The following is a 19,065-nucleotide window of genomic DNA, read 5'->3' as shown; positions in this document are numbered from 1 at the left end:
CTACTTTCTGTCTCTATGAATTTGCGTTTTCTAGACATTTCATATAAAGCGATTATCCAATATGTGGCCTTTTGTGTCTGGCTTCTTTCACTTAGCATAATGGTATTAGTTGTTTGATTTAAAAACATCAGTGTTTCATGTATTTCTCAGAGCACTCTGATCCCCTTTGGTTTTGAGGTCACAAAGCCTGTGAAACCATGCAGGTTGGAGCTGGCTACTGTCAGGCACTGGACAACATGGGGTCTGGCAGCAGGTATATAGGGCTGGCCACTGGAAGAGAAGTTATGACATGGGCAGTCTGGGTCCAGCAGCAGGACAAGAGAGGTTAGGGACTCACATTGTACTCAGTATGTTCTACGTTAGCTGGACCCTAAGAAATGGCTGCTTGCAAACTCTGTTTTTTGGTGACCCAAAGGCCACCAGCTCTGGTCCTACTTTGCACTCAAAGGGAAAGTATTATTTATCAGGTGGTCTCAAAGCTCAAGGGGGAGTACAGGTACCCAGGGCTTGGTTAGTTCCAATCCATGGGTATAGGATTGGACAGGCTGAGACCGGCCCAGCTCAACATCCTGCCTGTCTGACCCAAGCATCCTTTCAGCGGGTCAGTGGCTCCCATCAGGAATCCCCAACAGGCAGAGGAAGAACTCTTTGTGCATGCATTTATTAATTACTTAGTTAATTCTCTTTCTGTCTTTTTGCAATTTTAATTGGCTTTATTCCACAGAGGATCTTTCAGCCCAGGGGAAGCAGAAAATCTAAGCTCCACCAGAAGGGACTGGAGGTAAACTGACAAGAAAGGCCCACATGGTGGCTTCGCTTGGATCTCAGGTTTGGTGTGCAATTAAGAAGGGCAGCAAGATGAGCTGTACATTCTCAGTGTCCTGATGAGAAACAGGCCAGTTCCTCAATAAGAGCTAAGCTCTTCGTGGCACTAAGAGCTGAAGGAAATTTCTCTTTTTGCAGGGAGCCATTCATGAAGTCACACTAACTCCATATTTCCCTAGGCTCTGACATGCCAGTTCGGAGCCAGAGGCCAGGCTCTCTTAGGCCCTTTGAATGCCTGGTGGGTCCATCCTTTAGGCCATCAGCTGCTGTTCGGAACACTGCCATTTGAGTCCATCATTATAAATTTTGTCAAAAATTTATATCATCATATTGTACTGCTATAAAATTAGTATTTAAATTTCTACTGACCTGAATTAAGTACAGCCCTGTCCTAACTAATAAGGACACCAGGTGTATCTGCCAAAGCTATATTTTTATTCAATTAAATAAATTACTATTAAAGAATTTCTTCCATGTTCCCCTAAAATCACCTGATAAACCACCAGTAGTCTATGTCTCATACGTGAGAAATAAGCACCTACCCCATCCCAAATGCATTGGGATACTCAGGACTTTGTGAGTGGCCTACACTGCCCATGGATTCCCTTAGAGAAATCCCCTTATTTCTGACCGATGATACTAGGACCTAGGGAGGGGAAGGCACTAACCCAAGATCACAAGGCTAATGATAGGGGAGGTGTTGGGACCCCAACCTTGCTGTCTTCACTGTCCAATAAGCACAGGTAGACAAATGTCATCAAAGAAGGGAAGTCACTAAAGGGAAGAACCATGGGTAGGGAAGGATGGGGTCTCACACACCTCTACAGCAGGCCTTGTGATAAGTCCAGAGCCCTGCACTCTGCCTGACACTTGGAAAGTGCCAGAAAACATTTGCAGATGATAAAGCAACACAGGATGTTGGCCAGTTTGGGAAAAGAAAAGGAACCTGAGCTTGTGGGGGCAGGGCAAGAGTTTCTACCATATTTGTAAGTCTTATTTAAAGCAGGGTGGTGAGCTCATAGGGATTCATTATATTATTATCTATTTCAGTACCATATGGCTAAAATAGTGTGTAATTTTTATATGTGTGTTAAGTACAAGAAAACAAAGGGGTTTTCTTCTGCTATCATATCGTTCTGGACCCCATGTCAAGTGGCTTTAGCCAAAGTAGATAAAGTGGCTCTGATTTCCGAGAAGCCTACCCCTCAGCAAGGGTCTTTTCAGCCTGTCACTTGTCTCTCTATTCCCAGAGCCTGTGTCACTCAGGGGTGGATCATGGTGTGGCTTGGAGTACATCTCCAGGGGGTGACAGCATCATTGCTGACCTGACTCATCTAAATCAAACCAGACCTGGGAGGATGCTTGGAGACCCCCATGTGGGACTGTGGAGTTCCACTGATGGATTCCATGACAGGACAATGGACATTCCTGTAAAACTAAGCCACCAACCAACACCTTTGTCCCCCACAGGCAGAAAGGGCCAGTTGATAGATAAGTCCTGCATACAACATTCAGTCAAACACAAGAGAGGACAGCTGGAGACTGCCAAGATGCATCTCTAAAGTTGCAGAGACTCGGGGACCTTCAGAGCACTGGGCTGAGTTCCCTACAACACTCAAGCCTTCCATATGGGTTGCTCTCAGATGGCCATGAACATGGGGCAGCAACAATTATATTTTTCTTTTTCTTGTTCCTCTCATTCTCATTCTCCTCCCTTTCCCTCCCCTCTCCTCATTTCTCCTCCCCCCTTTCCCCACCTCTCCCCTCACTATCTCACTATCATTGGCAGTAGGATAAGGTTGAGGAGGCTTTTCTTTTTAAACAAAATTTTACAAAAATTGTATCACCCTTCGTACACTTCTCTGCACCTGGCTTTTCTCATAGATAATCTTTCTAGTTGAAAGACCATTTGTTTCTAGCAGTTAGCATGTACCAGACACATTCATAAGCATATCCCATGCATCAATTCAGTTTCACCCCCTAACAAGGTGCAGGGCAGGCACTATTCAGTCCCTTTTTTATTGAAGAGAAGAGTGATGATCAGAGAAGTGACACAAAATAGTTGGTAAGTGGTGGGATCTAGAACCCTGGCAGTCTGTCTCCAGATTCTCTATGTCTAGCCAGCATACCATATTGCCTTTCTGAACAGACAGATCTGTCGCATCCTTGCTAATAACTGAACAGGCATGGATTAGAACAACTTTGAATTTTCCTACTGTTGAGCCTAATTTTTTGCCACTAAGATTCTGCAGTAATACATGTAATTTTACAGACTGTTCCTATTGCTCTCAAAGCCAAATTCCCAGAAATAGGATCATGGGCCAGAGAATCCATGTTTGGGGTTAAAATAGCTATAGGATCTATTGTTTGAGACATCTTTTACAAATGACTCACGTGATTTTTTCACTTATTGGTTTTGATTCTTTCCTGCAGACCACACCTCTGACCATTTTTCTCTAGGACAACTCCTGGAGAGTTGAGGACAGACTCTGCCTCCTCAGAGATGTTTCTCTGAGTGTGTGTGCTGGTGTTCCCTGGTCTAGATATGTCTCAGGACATGGTACTCTCAGGAGTGAGCTGGCCTATGCCCCTTCTTTTCACTGAAAGACATGCTCAGGGCGGGATGGTATGTTTCCTAACGCCACCAATGTAGGAGAGGGCCAAGGAGGTAGAATTCTGAGTTCTGCTCTTTACCTCCCCCAAATCACACCTGGCTTTGTGAAAAGGAAGCCCTGCAGGAGATACCAGTGACCAGTCAAACTCTGCCCCTAGACGATAAAACAGCATGTATCTTCTATAGAGGAGACACCAATGATTTTGGAGCTGGGCAGGCTTTCTAGAATCTTCTAGTTCAATGTCTTTATGATAGCACCCTGGTGGGCAATGATCTAACTAGGCTCACCCATTGGGTATGTGGCAACACTGCTGCAGCTGGGAGCATGGGCACGGGGTGGGGGATGCATTTTTCCAGCTCCCTCTGCCCACTGGCTCCTAGGAACCATCTTACTAGAAAGGCATAATGTAAATATTTTGCTAAGCAGCCAAGAGAGGAAACTTACCCAGGCCGAGCTGCCCATTGCTGGGCGCTGGCCACGGATACAATGCTCAATGAGGGCCATTATCTGGGAAGGGAGGGCTGTTTGTTCCGCTGTGGACGGTGCCAGAACCCAGAGCCACTGGGCTTGCCACTCAGGCTGCCACACAGAAGAGTCTCCTTGCACTCAGCAGACTTTGTGGTTATCCAGTACTGGGCCAGGAGGTTAACTCTCCCCGGCCAGCAGCCAGGCCTTGTTCCTTCCTGCCTGAGCATGTCCATCTGAAAATGCTCAAAATCGAGGGCCTCAGTATTTGCAAAATATGCTTTGGCTCTAAACCTGCCGGTCTGTTCCAAAGGTTGTAGTGTTGGGGAGCCACTGTGCCCATTGCTGTAGCCTCTGGCTCCCACCCACTCACCCAGGCTAGGGCTCCAGCTACAGCACTGCCCATGGCTCTTGTCACTCTCTGCCTTCTCCCTCTGTCACTGGTACTGGTCTAAGTCCTCTCCTAAGGACACCTCATGTCTTCAAAGTCTTCACTGATCAACCCAGCCTCTACTGACCTGAACCGAAATAGTTTTCAAGCCATAAGCAATCTTAGGGCTATCTATCAACTGGCTTGCTTCCCAGATGAGGCATGGAGAATCTAACTGGCATGAGAAGAGTCCATGGGAACATCAGATTTCCCTTTTGAAACTGCTTCTAGGTCTCATGCCCTGTCTGTCAGTGAACCATGCTGGCTACACCCAAGACTATAGTCAGAATCCAACCACTCCCATGGCCACTGTAGCTGCCACCTGGTCTACACCTCTGTCACTTCCTGATGATGGCCTCAGCCTTCTGGCTAGCCTTGAGCTGTTGTCCTCTCTTCCTGCAGGTGGTCTCCATATAACAGGAAGAGCCAGTCAGAGGACAGTCGGGCCACACCTCCACCCAGATCGCTGACGCCTCCCTAGCCTCCCCTCTGCACCCCAGCCTTGTGATCCGGGCCTCCTGGATCACACTCCTTCCCACTACACAGGACCCTGCCTCAGTCCAACAGCCCTGCCCAGACACCCACAGGCCCAGCTCTGCCCCTTTCCGAAGCTGCCCAGTATCAGCCTCCAGGTCCCCTTAGTTCCTGACCCAAATGTCGCAGTCTTTTCCTATAGAATATAACTTCAGCCTTCTTGAGTCTCCTAGCCTCCAGTCTGGGACAGTGCCCTAAAGCTGCATATTAAAGAAGCCCTCTAGGCTAATTCTGTTGGGGGGTTGTGGGTCATGGTTGAACTAAGTCCAGCCATTCCTTTTCCAGCTGTTACATTGTCACTTATTATATATATTTTACTTACGAAAAGGATAATGTGTTTAAATGTATTTTATATACACTTAAAACTTTAATAGCTCATAAATGTGTGTGTTTATCTATTTTCCCCACTAGAACATAATCCCAATGCATTTTGTTTTTTGTCATGTGGAATGATAGTTAGCATCTTGTGTCCAAGTGGGCCTGAATTGAGAATGATCCATCTCTCTGCGGGCGGATGATGGTGGCAGGATCACTGTGACTGTTGTGTGTCAGGAGTCAGGGGAGGGGGCAGTTTGGAACACACCTGAGATCAACTTCTGCAGGAGGCTGTGCAGATGTTGTAATTGTAGGGCCTGATGGGTAAACACCCGAACATCTGAACCTCAGTGTCCCTTCAGCCCAAGTCCAGCTGCTCCAAAACAGCAAAGTCACACAAGTGGCCAAAACATGCCACCAAGACTGGATGCTTTGAGACCCTAGGCATGCCAGCCACTCCTCTTCGGCACTTAATTTGCAAATGCAGGAATCTCTATACATTCAAAGCCCTGCAGTGAGTAAGTTATAGGCCCTGCTGGACTTGGTCTCAGGGCTGAGTACCTTGGAATGAGCTTTATTCCTGACTATAAATGTCTGTTGCATGGATACAGGGGTGTCAGGGCAAGGAGGAAGGTGCTAGAGAAGACACAGGAGAGGAAGATGAAGGCTTGGCTGCCAGATAATTACAAGGATGGGCGCCAATGGAGCGCGGGCATGGGCGAGATGGCAGGGCTTGTCCTGACAAGTGGGTAGGCAGCTCCAGCCTGCACTTGTATTCACACACCTGCCTCTGTGCTGGCCAGGAGCGTGCATCTAAGCAAACAGAAAAAGTCGATTTCAGTGCTGTGATGACTAACATATTTATTTATCCATGGCTGGACTTCTTTTAGGATGACTGTCTTTATTCTAAAGAGGAGCCTGAAGCAAGTTCCCTATGTGACCTACAGCTCAAATCTCTCTTTTCTTGGTCTTCCACCCCTCTGTTCTCTGCTCCGGCCTCTCTGATTTGCGCTGGAGATAGTGTGCAAGTGTGTTCCTTCCTTCCTCACCTTTGCTCCTTAATCCTCTGTTTGCTCTTCCTTTCTGTCCCTGCCTCTTTATTTCCATTGCTTTCCTGGAGTTCTTCATGGCTCCCACAGATATACACATCACCTATCTGCTCCGCGTGCCCTAGGCCTATACTTTCTGTTCTGGGCACACTGGCTTGGTTGTTCCATTGTCCTCTGAAGTTCAGTTTGCTTAGCATCAAATTTACCCCATGCCTCTGCTTTAAGGGACCACTGTGCTCCTAGACCTCCAGACTTGCAATCTCAGAATTACTTCCCAATGCCACTCTCCTGTGTCCCATGCACATTCCATACCCTTGTTCCATACCCTGTCCTACCCCTTCCCTCATTTGTTCAATAGCTATCACTAAACCACCTGTGCAAAAGGCAGGTTGGCTGGACCGAGGGACCACTCACCACAGCTGCTTTTTGTGCATCTGTGCACTTGCAGGACCATCCCTGCCCTGATTTAGAAAGAAGCCTGTTCCAGAACTACTTGATCCCACATCTGTTAGTAGCCACTATGGCCACGGGGCAAGCCACTTGCCGTGTCTGAGCTTGGTGTCCTCTTCTCTCTGAAGAATATTCATTCCTGTCCCACATCTCCCTAGTCTGTCTGGAAAGAACTATCCACCTGTAGTACAGGAGACATCAATCTGAACAGTATTTATGATCTTTACCCATGATCATGGCACGGTCTTTTCCTATAGAATGAAACTTCAACCTTCTTGAGCCTCCTAACCTCCAGTCTGGGACAGGGCACTAAAGCTGCACATTAAAGAAGCACCTTAGGCTAATTCTGTTGGGGCTTGTGGTTGAACTAAGTCCAAACTCCCTCACTATTGCCAATACTGAGGGTCCTCTACCCTGCTTGCTAGACACACGACCCGTCATCCAAAGACACCTCAACTGTAACCAAGCTGGTCTGACCATAACCACCTTGAGCCAAGAACAGGTTTGCCTTTCTCTATTCAGTACCCCAGCTTGGAGAGCATGCCCGGTCCTGTCTCACTGAAAGCCTCTTTCGGACCTTGCAATGTCCAATTCAAATGCCCTCTTTTCCTACCATGAAGCTCAAATGCCATTTGTCATGGGCACTCTGACAAACCCACAGTCTGTTTCTCCTGACTAGGCTGCTGGCTGGATTGCCACCAACTCCCATGTAACTTCCTAACCACTGTGAGCTCCCTGAGGGCAGCCACCCATCCTGTAAACGTTGGCATTCAGTAATAGATGCTCACTGAGCACCCACAGTAACCCCTGAAACACCCTCTAGGGCTGCAGAGAAGGTGGGCAGAGGGCCTCCCTGGAGGGAAGCTGCCCAAGCTAGAGACAAAGATATGGTCACACAGATCCTAGAGCAAGGGTTCCTGATGCCACAGAGGAGGGGCCTAGACGATGGAGTGGGGAATCCGGAGAGGGAACAGCAAGTTGAAGAGGATTCTAATGGAGCTGGGACATTCCACATAGGAGTGAGGAGGAGGAGGTTGGAGCGGGAATACAGAGGTAAGGCTCTAGTTCCATCCTGCAGATTGGATGTTAGGAAACCCAGCTACCTTTTGTACATAAAGTTTTTTGAAATGTAGCCATGTGTATTTTATATATTGTCTGTGGCTGCTTTCACATTGGGGCAGCAAAAGATGCAAGAGGGATTGTAAGACTTGCAAAGTTTAAAGTGCATAATTTGTTTTTATCTAGAGGATAAATTTGTGACCCTCGCTACAGGTGTTGGAAGTGAAGGATGGATTTTCAGCGGGTGACAGCAGGGTCTGGTTTGTGTCTTGTCTTTCTATCTCTCAGGCATGATGTAGGGATGGGCTGGTGCAGATGAGGGGCTGGAAGAAAAGTGGTTTGGATGCTAGCACGATTTTCCATGTAGAGGACATTATTGCTTTTATGAAAAGATAATGCTGTGGGTTGCTATTGTCCACAGCCAGCTTAACCCTCTACACATATTTCTTCATTTAACCAGCAGAAGAGTGGCTTGACAGAGCTAGAGTTGTTACTCCCACCTTACTGATGTGGCACAGACAGGTGAAGTAGCTTATGTAGGGTCACACAGCTAGTCCACCGCAAAACCAGGGTGCAAACACAGAGTTGGGGCCCTCTGTGTCACACACAACGTCTTCAGGGTTTACGATGTCTGCTTGTCACCAGACGCCTTAGAACCTCTCTGAGAAGTTACAGAACACAAGTCTTCTGGTAGAGAAAATCTGCTGTGCGTGGAGCCGGCAGGAAGTGGGAGGCAGGAGTGAGGCTATTTTGGAGAAGCGACATGAAAAACCACGAAACTTCCTACCTGTCCTGTTTTGCTCCCATCTGTCCTGGGAAACAAGGCTGCCCCTTTCTTAGATAAAAAGGCGTTTCTCCCCACACAGTGGCTCTGCCATTGGTGCTCAGAGAGTGAGCGCTAAGCTTAGCACATGTCAGCTATTTTTAAAGAACTGTACAAACAAACAAGGCTATGTAAATAAAAAAATGAGGTCATCCTTTACAATCTAAAAATGTCTCTTTTCTATGGGTTCGAGCAGCAAAACCTCAGAAAGGCCTGGGGAGTTTTTATCCCCTCGAGACCTTTTCAGCTGAAAGCCTCCCCAAACCACCAGGCCTGGTTTTCCCTTCCCTGCACCCACTGAGGGGAGGCCAGGTGGCCTGGGAGCTGCGATTCCTGGATTTTATTCCTGGCTCTTTGGGCTTTGCCTGGAATGCTAAAAGCCACTACCCAGTCTAAGCACAATTTTCTCAGGTCTCCATTCAGTGGGAGCCCTGGCTGGACGTGCTGACCAGCCTGTCCCCTCTGTCACAAAGGCCGTCAGCACAGTTGTCAGAAGACACCTCTGTGCTCTCCCTGCTATCTCTGTGCACATTTTAATCTTTTCTCATGCTCCTTGGCACCTTTTCCTCCGTGTGGACAGATGCAGTCATTCAAGCAGCCAAACAGCTGAGTTTAGGTCGTTGTCAATGCCTAGGAGATGGCACAGGTCTCAGGGGGTGCTTCCCAGGCCTCTCTGTGTGGCCCAAGGACTTGTCCCACCACTGACTCTGTGCCTGCCTGGACGTCACTGCCCACCCAGTGGTTCCTGCCTTTGTCAACGGTATCACTGCTCTTCTGCCTTCTGCCACCTCTCACCCAATCTTTTTCTCCAGCTTCCTCTGTTACGCTTAAATGCTGGAATTAAGTCATCAATGTTTGCTAAAGGATGGTTTTCAAATCGTGTTCCACAAAAATGCTTAAGAGCTCCTTCAACTGTTACACGATCACTTTAGTCTAAAAATACAGCTTCACCCTTATTACCACTAAACCAGAACATGAACCTGAACATTCAGACGTGTTTCATAGCACATTGTGACTGATGGAACACAGCCAATGGGCACAGCTGGTTTAACTTGGTTTGTGTGGATCTTGGGATAAGGTTTGGGTTGACCCTGAACTTCAGGGTTGAAATATACCTTCCACCAGGAATAATGGGTTTGAGCCCTCTACGGGGCATCTTTGTGTGGTTGCTGTTGTTAAGCTCAGGACCATTCACACATATATCAAACCAGACAGGCAAGCACACTTTGAAGCTTTCAATGACAAGAGGGTGTACAATGAGGATTATCCCACAAGCATCATAAGTGATGGCGGGGTTTCCTGTCTCACTTTGGTCTGTGATAAGAAGGAATTCAAGTAGTTGTTGAGTATTAGGCTACAGCTCCCTTCTATTCCTCCCTGAATGCTCAGGTGACATGGAACTGAGGTTCACTCCACGGCTGTAAGGTGTGCTGTGGAAAATCTGTTATCACTCACTGTGCAGCTGTGCCAGGCAAGGCAAGAAAGAGAGGAATACTGGATGGATGCAGCTGGCAGAGCAATACAATGGCCATCCAGGGCAGGGATCAACAAAGTTCATCTGGTTCCAAGGGACAGGTGGTCTCAAGCAGCTATAGATAATGTGTAAGTGGATGGTGTGACTATGCTGCTGTAAAACTTTACTTACAAAATCAAGTGGCAGCTTGGATTAGACCCATGAACCACAGTTTGTAGGTCCTGATCTAAAACCTCACATTTCAGTGTTTTTATGCATCAAAACAGAGTTATTACTCTATTAATGGACTTTCATAAGTAAGTGTTGAAGACTTGAACTTGTAAAAATAAATGTGTAGGGCTGGGGATTTTAGCTCAGCGGCATGAATGTCTGCCTGGCAAGCATGAGGTCGTGAGTTTGACCCCTGGTACAAAAAAAAAAAAGCACGTATTAATAAACTGCCACTTTAATCTGATTTAAATATTGGCACTCCATGTACAACTTAACTTTTAAAAATGGCTTCTAGCAGGGCATGCTGGTGCACATCTGTAATTCTAGCCTTGGAAGGCTGAGACAGGAGAATCAAAAGTTTGAGGTCAGCCTGGGCTACATAGTGAACTCAAGCCTGGCCTGGACTACATGGCAAGACTCTGTCACAAACAAAGAAACAAACCCCAACCTCAAAAAACAAAAAGAACAAGCTGAGTGCGATGGTGCACTCTTGTAATCCCAGCACTCAGAAGGCTGAGGCAGGAGGATCATTGCAAGTTCAAAACCAGCCTGGGCTATAAAGTGAATTTAAGGCCAACCTGAACTACATAGCGAGACCCGGTCTCAAAAATACCAGAAAAACAAAAACAAAAATAAAAACAAACTAAAAAAAAACTCCAACAACAACAACAAAATCAAAAAGGCTTCTGACTAAATAATTTGAAAACTACTAGCACAAGAAGTCTGATGCTGATAAAATGCTTCCATACCCATTTTCAGATTGGCTTTGTTCTACAGAGAGCTTCAGTTCAGGCCCATCCTGAAGAAAGGCTATGACCCACGTTTCTTTGCCCTCAAATAACTGTTAATTCCCCTGGGAACATACATGTTTCGGAACCTCAGGTGGCACTAATAGGCTTTGCCTTTCCCTGGCATAAGGGAGTCTACCAGCCTTGCACCTGCTGGCTTGTATTGTGTCCTCTGCCCTCAAAGATGCCACATATTTCCACCCTGGTGGGCCAACCGTGTCACAATCACCTGTGCCCTCCAACAGCATCCATTAATCATGGATGTGCCGCTCCCAGAGAGAGCACGGGAAGGGGGAGGGGAAGATTTCTGCTGGAACTGGCAGCTCATTTCCTGCTGGCAAGTCTCCTCCTCTACAGATTTCCCCTTGCAGCTGGCAGAGCCCACGTGGACAAAGGAGATTTGGGGCATCAAATGGGGGAGGAGAAATTCTAGATCTAGGGAGGTTCCCTGGGGCAGTCCCCTCACAACTCTGCCTGCATCCCTCAGAGGACCAAGTCTGCGTCTAGACTAGTTCAGATGCCCACTGCATCCCTCAAGTAGTAAGTCCAAACCCTGCTCTGTGACTGCCAGTGGGAGAGATTCACACACAGAGGCAAACGGATGCAAAATCAAGGTATGAGGAACCATTCCAGGGGGCCACGGAAGGGGACCTATTCATTATAAGGTATCACTGATTCCTGTTAAAATGCAGATATTCTTAGGGAAGAGTCATCCCTGAAGTTATAACTGCCTTTCTTCAGGGTGAACCTTAATAGGAAAAAAAAGTGGAAGGTCTTTTGTAGCTAGAGGTTCTGCTACTTCCTAGGTGTTTGACTGTGTTTAAAATACTGAACTTCTCTGTGTTCATTTCCTGCCACAGGACCGCCTTACTTGCAAGCCCCAGACTAGTTTGTAAGGTGCCTGGCTCTGTGTGCAGCAAGGCTGGTCCCTTGACTTCACCAGGGCCCTGGAACAGGTAGCAGAGCATAGCAGGAGGCAGGGCATGGCAGATGCATCACAGGAAGGTGGTGGCTGAGCTGCCTGCATCAGTGGCAGAGGGTGGTGGAAGGCTGCTCATGTGTAGGAAGCCCTTGCTAAGTGTCTGGCTGTGTTCTAAGGGCCTCACCTGCAGGTTCTGTGAGCGGAAGCCCCTGTGAGGCAGGAGGCCCTGCCATCTTGTTGCATGAGCGAGAAAGCTAAGGCTAAGGGACAAAGCAACTTACCTCTGCAACTAGTAAGTAGTGTACAAAACTAGTACCTGTGGGAGCTGGGATTTGAACTCAGGGAGATTCTACATAGCAAGTGCTCCTGCAAACATCCCCTCTCAAAATGAGGCTCAACTAACTCATTCTTCCTAGGGATCAGGAAATGCTACCTAACTCGTGCAGGTGAGCCTTGTCCAGGGTTAGGGCTGCAGGGCCCAGGTGTGCTGCCAAGCTGTGGGCAGAAGCCTTTGCCACCTCACAGTCCATGCACCCACGGTGATGCCATCTCTGAGGTGGTTTGTGGCCGCAGGTCCTGCTCTGCACTGTGAGAAAACTTCTGCTCTCAGGAAAGGAGATGAGTCATTGCTCACAGCCAGCCAAGCTAGGAAACGCCCCTTGGGCGTCACAGTTGAGACCACAGACCCAAACACAGGATGGGGTGAGCATCTCTGAAGCTCTCAGAACCCCTGAGTACCTGAACTCTCAATTAATCAGAATCTAAATACACATTCCAGCAGCCTCCATCCCCAACCACCAGATGGAGAGGGAATGGGCGTACCAAGAAATCCATTCTCCATTTCGCTTTCTTCTTTTTCACGGTCAGCCTTCTTCCATCCTGCCAGCTCCCAGGCAATCCTGATGTGCTCTGTACCCAACAAAACTTTCAAGACTCTATTGCTGACCTAGAGAGCTTCTAACATTGCACACATAAGCTGAACAACAGCCCATATCTATCCTGAAGCCACAGCGTGTATCTGAGAAGGCAGAAATATGTAAACTTATATTAGGGATGGGGTCCCTCCAAAGTCAGTGCCATTGATATCTCTGGAGCAGAACACTGGTACTTGAATTTGGGAACTCCCCAGATGATTCTAACACGTTGCCTGCCACGGAACCACTGTCCCCAACCTGGCATTCTTCCAACTCTTCCACCAGGGGGCCCTGTGGAGCTGCAGCTCTTCCCATATGGGCTGCGGCTTAGCTCCCCTGACCTGGCAAGAGCTGCATTTCCAGGAGACAGCAAAGGAACTGGTGGCAGTGAGGGCACCCGGGCTCACACCTGACCAAGTAGTTGTGTGGACTGACGGATCAGCTCTCCCAGAGACTCAAGGAAGGCAGTGATAATCACAAAAACACCTTTCCAGTGGAAGAACAGACACAAACTCATACTTGATCAAAATAACGCTCTAGCAAGCCAACCCACCAACTGCTTCTTACCTGTGCTGAAGGCACCACTTCCGGTGACCAAAACTAAAACGCTCTTCTCTCTGGAAACCAGTGTTCATGTCCACTCCTGTCGCAGCTGCCTCCTCTCATGCACGACTCCTCTCTCTGGAGGGGAGAGCTTTCCTGGCCAGTGTCTTTTGAGGCTCCTCCATGAACTACATCAAGGACTGCTGAGTTTATATCTCAAATCCTGCAGGGGTGGTTGAAAGTTATAGTCAAAGAGTCTTCTTGGTCAACTTTAGATACAGAATAATTTTTGCCTGGCCCCAGTAGGTGAATGCCCTGACTCCTCCCAAACTGGTTTCCTTGGTGCAGGATCCAATTCCTGTATCACTCAAAGAGATGGTATGGACACTGAATCCACCCTTCTACCTTTGCCAACCCTGAAGTTTCTGGGCCTCATATTTTTCACTAATATGTTCAGCAGGATTTTAAGAAGGCCTCAGAATTCTCCCTACCTCATCCCTGGGGTACAGCCCTGCACAATCTCTGGGATAGGGATATGTTGTATGATAAAGTTTTTACAGGACTCAGCTGACCTTCAAACAGGGAGTTTACCAAAGAATAAGCTAATCAGGAAAGTCCTAAAAGGAAGAGTTTTGTCTGGGTAGTTACAGAGAAAAAGTCAGGAGGATTGAACACGTCTTGCTAGCTTGAAAATGGAGGAGCCATGTGAGAAGGACCTGGAAGTAGCTACTAGAAGTTTGAAAGCAACAGCCCACTTGATAACCAGCAAGGAAACAGAATCTCAGTCCTGCATCCACAAGGAATTGGGTTTTGTCAATACCTGGAATTGTTCAATACTGGAAAAGCAAAATTCTTACGTGAGCCTTAACATCAGCCTGCTAAGTCAGTTATTGAAAACCAATGTTCACTCATCCATCCATCCAGTGATCATTGTTGAGCTCCTGTCCTGACCCAGGCATCCCAAAGTGGAAAAGCCCCCAGAGTCTCCAGACACAAACTAGGCTTCCAGCATCTCCAAGTCAGTCTGGGCGAGTCCAGCCATTCCATATAGACTTCTGACCTATGGAACTATGCTAAAAAGGGGATGTGGTGTTCGGCCGCTAGGTGCAAGGTTGTTAAACAGAGAAAACTAATGCACCTGTACAAGTGACTGGGATTGGGACTGGAGTAAGGATTAAATACGGTAAGAGCACATTGTATTCCCCAAATCATTAAACAAAATGTTCACAGCCAAGGGAAGCCTGGGTCAGGACCAGAGCTCAACGATGATCACTGAATGAATGGATGGATGAGTGAACATTGGTTTTTAACAACTGACTTAGCAGGCTGCTGTTAGGCTCACATAAGACAACTCAGAGGAGGGTGCTTCCTAAACCAGAAAACGTGAGTTGGTTTGTTCATTTATAGTATCACATGTCACATCCACATTCCACCCTTTAACTGTGCCCTATCTGTTTGCTCCAGACAGTGTGGTGGAATGGCTGAGCATGTGATTTTGAGGGTTAGGACACCTGAGTTTAAGTCCTGGCTCTTCTGTTCATGACCTCAGTAGCTCTGCAAAGGGTTTGAGAACGGTGAGTACCTCCCAGGTTTTTCGTGAGTCAGTTCTCATAAAGGTCTAGAACAATACCTCACATGTGATGTGACTCACATAATTGCTATAGGTTTGTCCCGGAGTGCAACCTGGCAGTCCAGGACCTGAGACACCCGTGCAGGCCTGGGGCATTGTCCCCTTGTTCCTCTTGGGCACCATGTTTTGCATTTAACTTGACCTTGGGATGACTAGTGCCAGGCCAACCACATTATACTGCTGATTCTTATAAAATGCACCGGGCACCCAAATCCCTGTGCTATCCCTTGCCTGCCGTATCTGCCACTATGAAATTCAGCCAGCCCTACCCTTTACTCCTGGACACTATCCCACCACCACACCATGGTGAAACTGGACTTGCTCCACAGCAATCATCTATCATTGCTTTGGATCTGAACCATCCAGAGGTTTCACAATTCCACAGTTCTCCATTATTCCCAGATCTCACTGCATGCCTTCCAATAGATCACATTTACTAATTCAAAAACTGATGGCAGCTATTTTTCCCTCTGATGTCTCAGAACATATTGAGTCCACAATTTTCCACCTCCCAGCCTTTGCTTGGGCAGTTTCTTCTTGTTGGAATACTTCCCCCTCCCCCATAGCCATGTCTACTTGGCCCAGTCCTGTTCATTCTCCCTCAGCTGGTTCAGCCACCTCCCACAAAGCTGGGCATGAGTTCTGCTTCCTGGAATACCCAAAGCACATTTCGTTTGCCTCTCCTGAGTCTAAGGACGGGGAGAGTGGAGGAGAAGAGGATGAATAAAGAATTAAGATGTGTTATGTACATGCACCAATTCCCCATGATAAATGTAATTATTATTACATTGTTACCTCAATATGTACTGATAAAAAAAAAGACTAACAACAAACAGTGTCTGCTGTGTATAAAGACACCATAAGCTGGGGTCCTTCCACTCTGCATGAAGTGGGGCCAGCAGAACTCACTGTCAGACCTAGTAGATGTCTCACAGTCAGTGCACAAAAGCCCCCAGAACACAATTTGGTGGTTCATTCATTTCACAGCTGTGCATTCAGTGTCTATTAGGGTTAGACTATTTGGCCATTCCCTAGGATGAAAGATGACCAAGATGTAGCCCACCCTTCCAGGGGACCACCCTGGAGTAGTCCATTTTGATGGCATACAAGTATGCATAAGAGAGAACTGGGTGGGGAGACAGGACATGCCATATAATCAGAGAGCTCCTAGATGCTCAAGAAATCACATGTGGTCCCAGTGACTGGAGCAGAGGGGCACTAATGGCTGGGAGGGAGGAGAAGGGCAGGGGAGGAGCAGGAAGGTTTGAGTTGAAGAAGAAGTCTGGCCTAGCCAGGAAGTAAAATCACAGAACTGCTTTGATTCATGGCATGAATCAGTCAGGACAAGGGATGTAGCCCAGGGTAGATGGCCTGGGTGGAAACAGGGAGACTTCTGTGGGAGCCACTGCAGTGAGACAGTCACTGACACTGCATGTCAGAGAGCTGTCCCACCACATGTACGTCCACAGTTTCCTGAAAATGTCATATGCAACTGAGATTCTAGATGCCAAACTGAACCCACTGACTACCTGTTCTCCCCAAACCATGACTGAAATAAGAGAGAATACACAAAGAAGGACAGGTCTTCTGAGAGGACCACAACCTAAGCAGAAGAGAATCCTCTAGGTTTAAGTGGAGAGGAGGGAAGCTATAAAGAACAGAGACATCTGCCTTCTATGACCTTCAGTTACATGGTTTTCCTATCCCAGAGGCCTGCAGCCAGGCACGACTTGACTGTTATTACAGAAGCTTCCTGAAGAATATATCCATCCACTCTGAAGCGACAGTTTGTGCTCTAAGGTTTTTTTGCATCTCTTGCCTTGCTTTAAAATTCCTTTTCTCACTGTTCCTCTTGTCCTGAACTACTGCACCACATGCCTTGCATGGTCCTAAGCAAGCTACCACACTCCCATCCCCATCTGGAGTAAACGTATCCTCAGTGAGACCAACCTTCCCTCCTCCTCCAAGATACGCCAGGGCTCTGTGGACCTGGTTTCTTCTTCCCCACGTGATTGATGATCTAAGGTTGGTCTCATCAACATATTATATTGATGACATGTGGAGACCTGGCATTTAAAAGTTTCTACAAAAAAAGATCACCGTTGGACCTGATAGCTCCCTTATTAAATGCTAGAGGGCAACAAGGCAAAGACCTCAGCTTTGAGGCAAAAAGAGATAAAATTATGAGATCAATTACTCACCCAAGTCTCAAAGTGAAAGAGAGAAGCACTAAAATAGGATGCCACCCACTTACCCATTCTTTAAAAAGTTACTCAAGGAATTATCCAACAAAATAAAAACTACCAGAATAAGTAAGTCAAAAGGGCAAGGCAGGATACACAGGGCTGTGCCGTGAAGACAACAGATTGAAAACAGCACAGTCACATCTAGACATAGGACCATAATCACAAGCTCAACTTGTTGGGGACTAGATGCTATTTAATTCCTGCCATGAATAGAGAAAGGGTAACTATTTCTAAAGGAAAAGAAAGATGAAGACTTTTAAGCCACTGTGTGTGGGGGGAGGAGATAAGAACAAATGAAATTCAATTAATTTAGCAAGTTAGAAAAGAAAAAATGTAATAAATAAAAGTCATAAAATAAAATCACAAAAGTAAGGCCAAACATTAGTGAATACAGTCAACATGAATATTAAATTACTTTGTCCTAACTTAAGAGATGAGGGTGGGTAAAAGAAAAAAAAATTAGACCATTTTGAAGTAATACACTTACATTGACAGACAAAGGTTGGAATTTTTAAAAAATGTAAAAATTTTTTTAAAATGTAAAAAGTTTAAGTAATCACAAAAAGAATGTGGAAAACTCAATATTAATATCAGACAAACTGCAAACACGCTAAAGTGGGACATTGTATATTTCTAAAGGGCCTAATTCTACAAAAAGATAAAGCATGAGGCTTTACTCTCACTGGAGCAACAAGACTGTAAAATACAGGAAACAATATGTTCTTACAAGAAAAGGTAGAACGAAGAATTCTTCGACACAACAGTATTAATTAGTGACTTAATAGACAAACCACCTCCAAAGAAGGACAGGGAAGATTTGAAGGTGTAAAAGCTTAACTTCATTCACGCCCAAGATACACATAAATACTTTTTCCACAAAAGTCCCTGAACTAGACTGTAAAAAGAGCTCAATCCAAAGGGACAAACTGAACAGAAAGTGGCCTCAGTTCTCAACAAAAGACTAGAAATGAATGAATGTCAAAAAATAAAAGTAAATGCATACATGGTGCACATGACAGTTGCAAAATACTTTGATTGAGGGAAGACAAAAGCTGCAATTATACAATAATTATACGTGAGATCCCCACTTTTCAAAATTCCTAGCATGCAGCAAAAGCTGCAGAGGAAAATAGGAACCTTAAATCTATCTGTAATAAAAGAAGGACTAAAACTAAAGAGCAAGATCACAAATGTAAGCGCTAAGAAAGGTGATGTAAGCAGAGAAGAAAGACGTTTAAGAGAATCTCAACATAAATTTACGAGGATGAATTTGCAAATTGATGATTTTCAGGAAATTGTAAGTCATAAAACTAAAGGAAAGGAAGAAAAAGGTCAATAGACCACGAACTACAGAAGAAGACAGAAAGGGCTGCTGAAGAGGGAACTCCAGATTAGCAAAGAAAGAATGGATTATTTAAGTAAAAGAGCAGGGACAACTGGCTGGCTGTCTATTCATTCAACAAGTGTTTACTAAAGGCCTTCTATGTGTCAGGCACTGTCCTGGGCACTGGCAGTGCGTCAGTGAACAGAACAGAAAGAATGCTTGTCCTTATGGGGCCGGGGGGCTAGCTCAGGGGTGCACAATAAGACAGGTAAAATAAATGCAGTGGCAAAGAGTGGTACACGCCACAAACAAAACTGAACAGCGAAATAGAAAACAGTAAGGGAGGGAGGAGAACGCTATTTTAAAGGTCCATGTCTCACACACACACACACACACACACACACACACACACACACACACACACATACAGTTATACAGACTAAAGATGG

General features: G+C 46.3%; 1 protein-coding gene across 5 annotated transcripts in view; it reads right to left on the bottom strand.

Moving 5' to 3' along the window:
• Hivep3 (HIVEP zinc finger 3) overlaps positions 1 to 19,065 on the bottom strand; it is a 433,036-nt gene that overhangs the window by 75,423 nt on the left and 338,548 nt on the right. For all 5 annotated transcript variants that reach the window (XM_063236192.1, XM_063236193.1, XM_013154430.3 and 2 more), the window contains one exon: positions 13,441 to 13,639. The gene's annotated coding sequence lies outside the window, so the exon portion shown is untranslated. The remainder of the gene's footprint in view (positions 1 to 13,440; positions 13,640 to 19,065) is intronic.

The sequence above is a fragment of the Cavia porcellus genome, unplaced genomic scaffold (genome assembly GCF_034190915.1).
Source record: "Cavia porcellus strain 051 isolate PalLab524CR breed Dunkin Hartley unplaced genomic scaffold, mCavPor4.1 scaffold_25, whole genome shotgun sequence".
NCBI lineage: Eukaryota > Metazoa > Chordata > Mammalia > Rodentia > Caviidae > Cavia > Cavia porcellus.
Note: the sequence above shows the minus strand (reverse complement) of the source record. Positions and strands in the feature narration are given on the sequence as shown.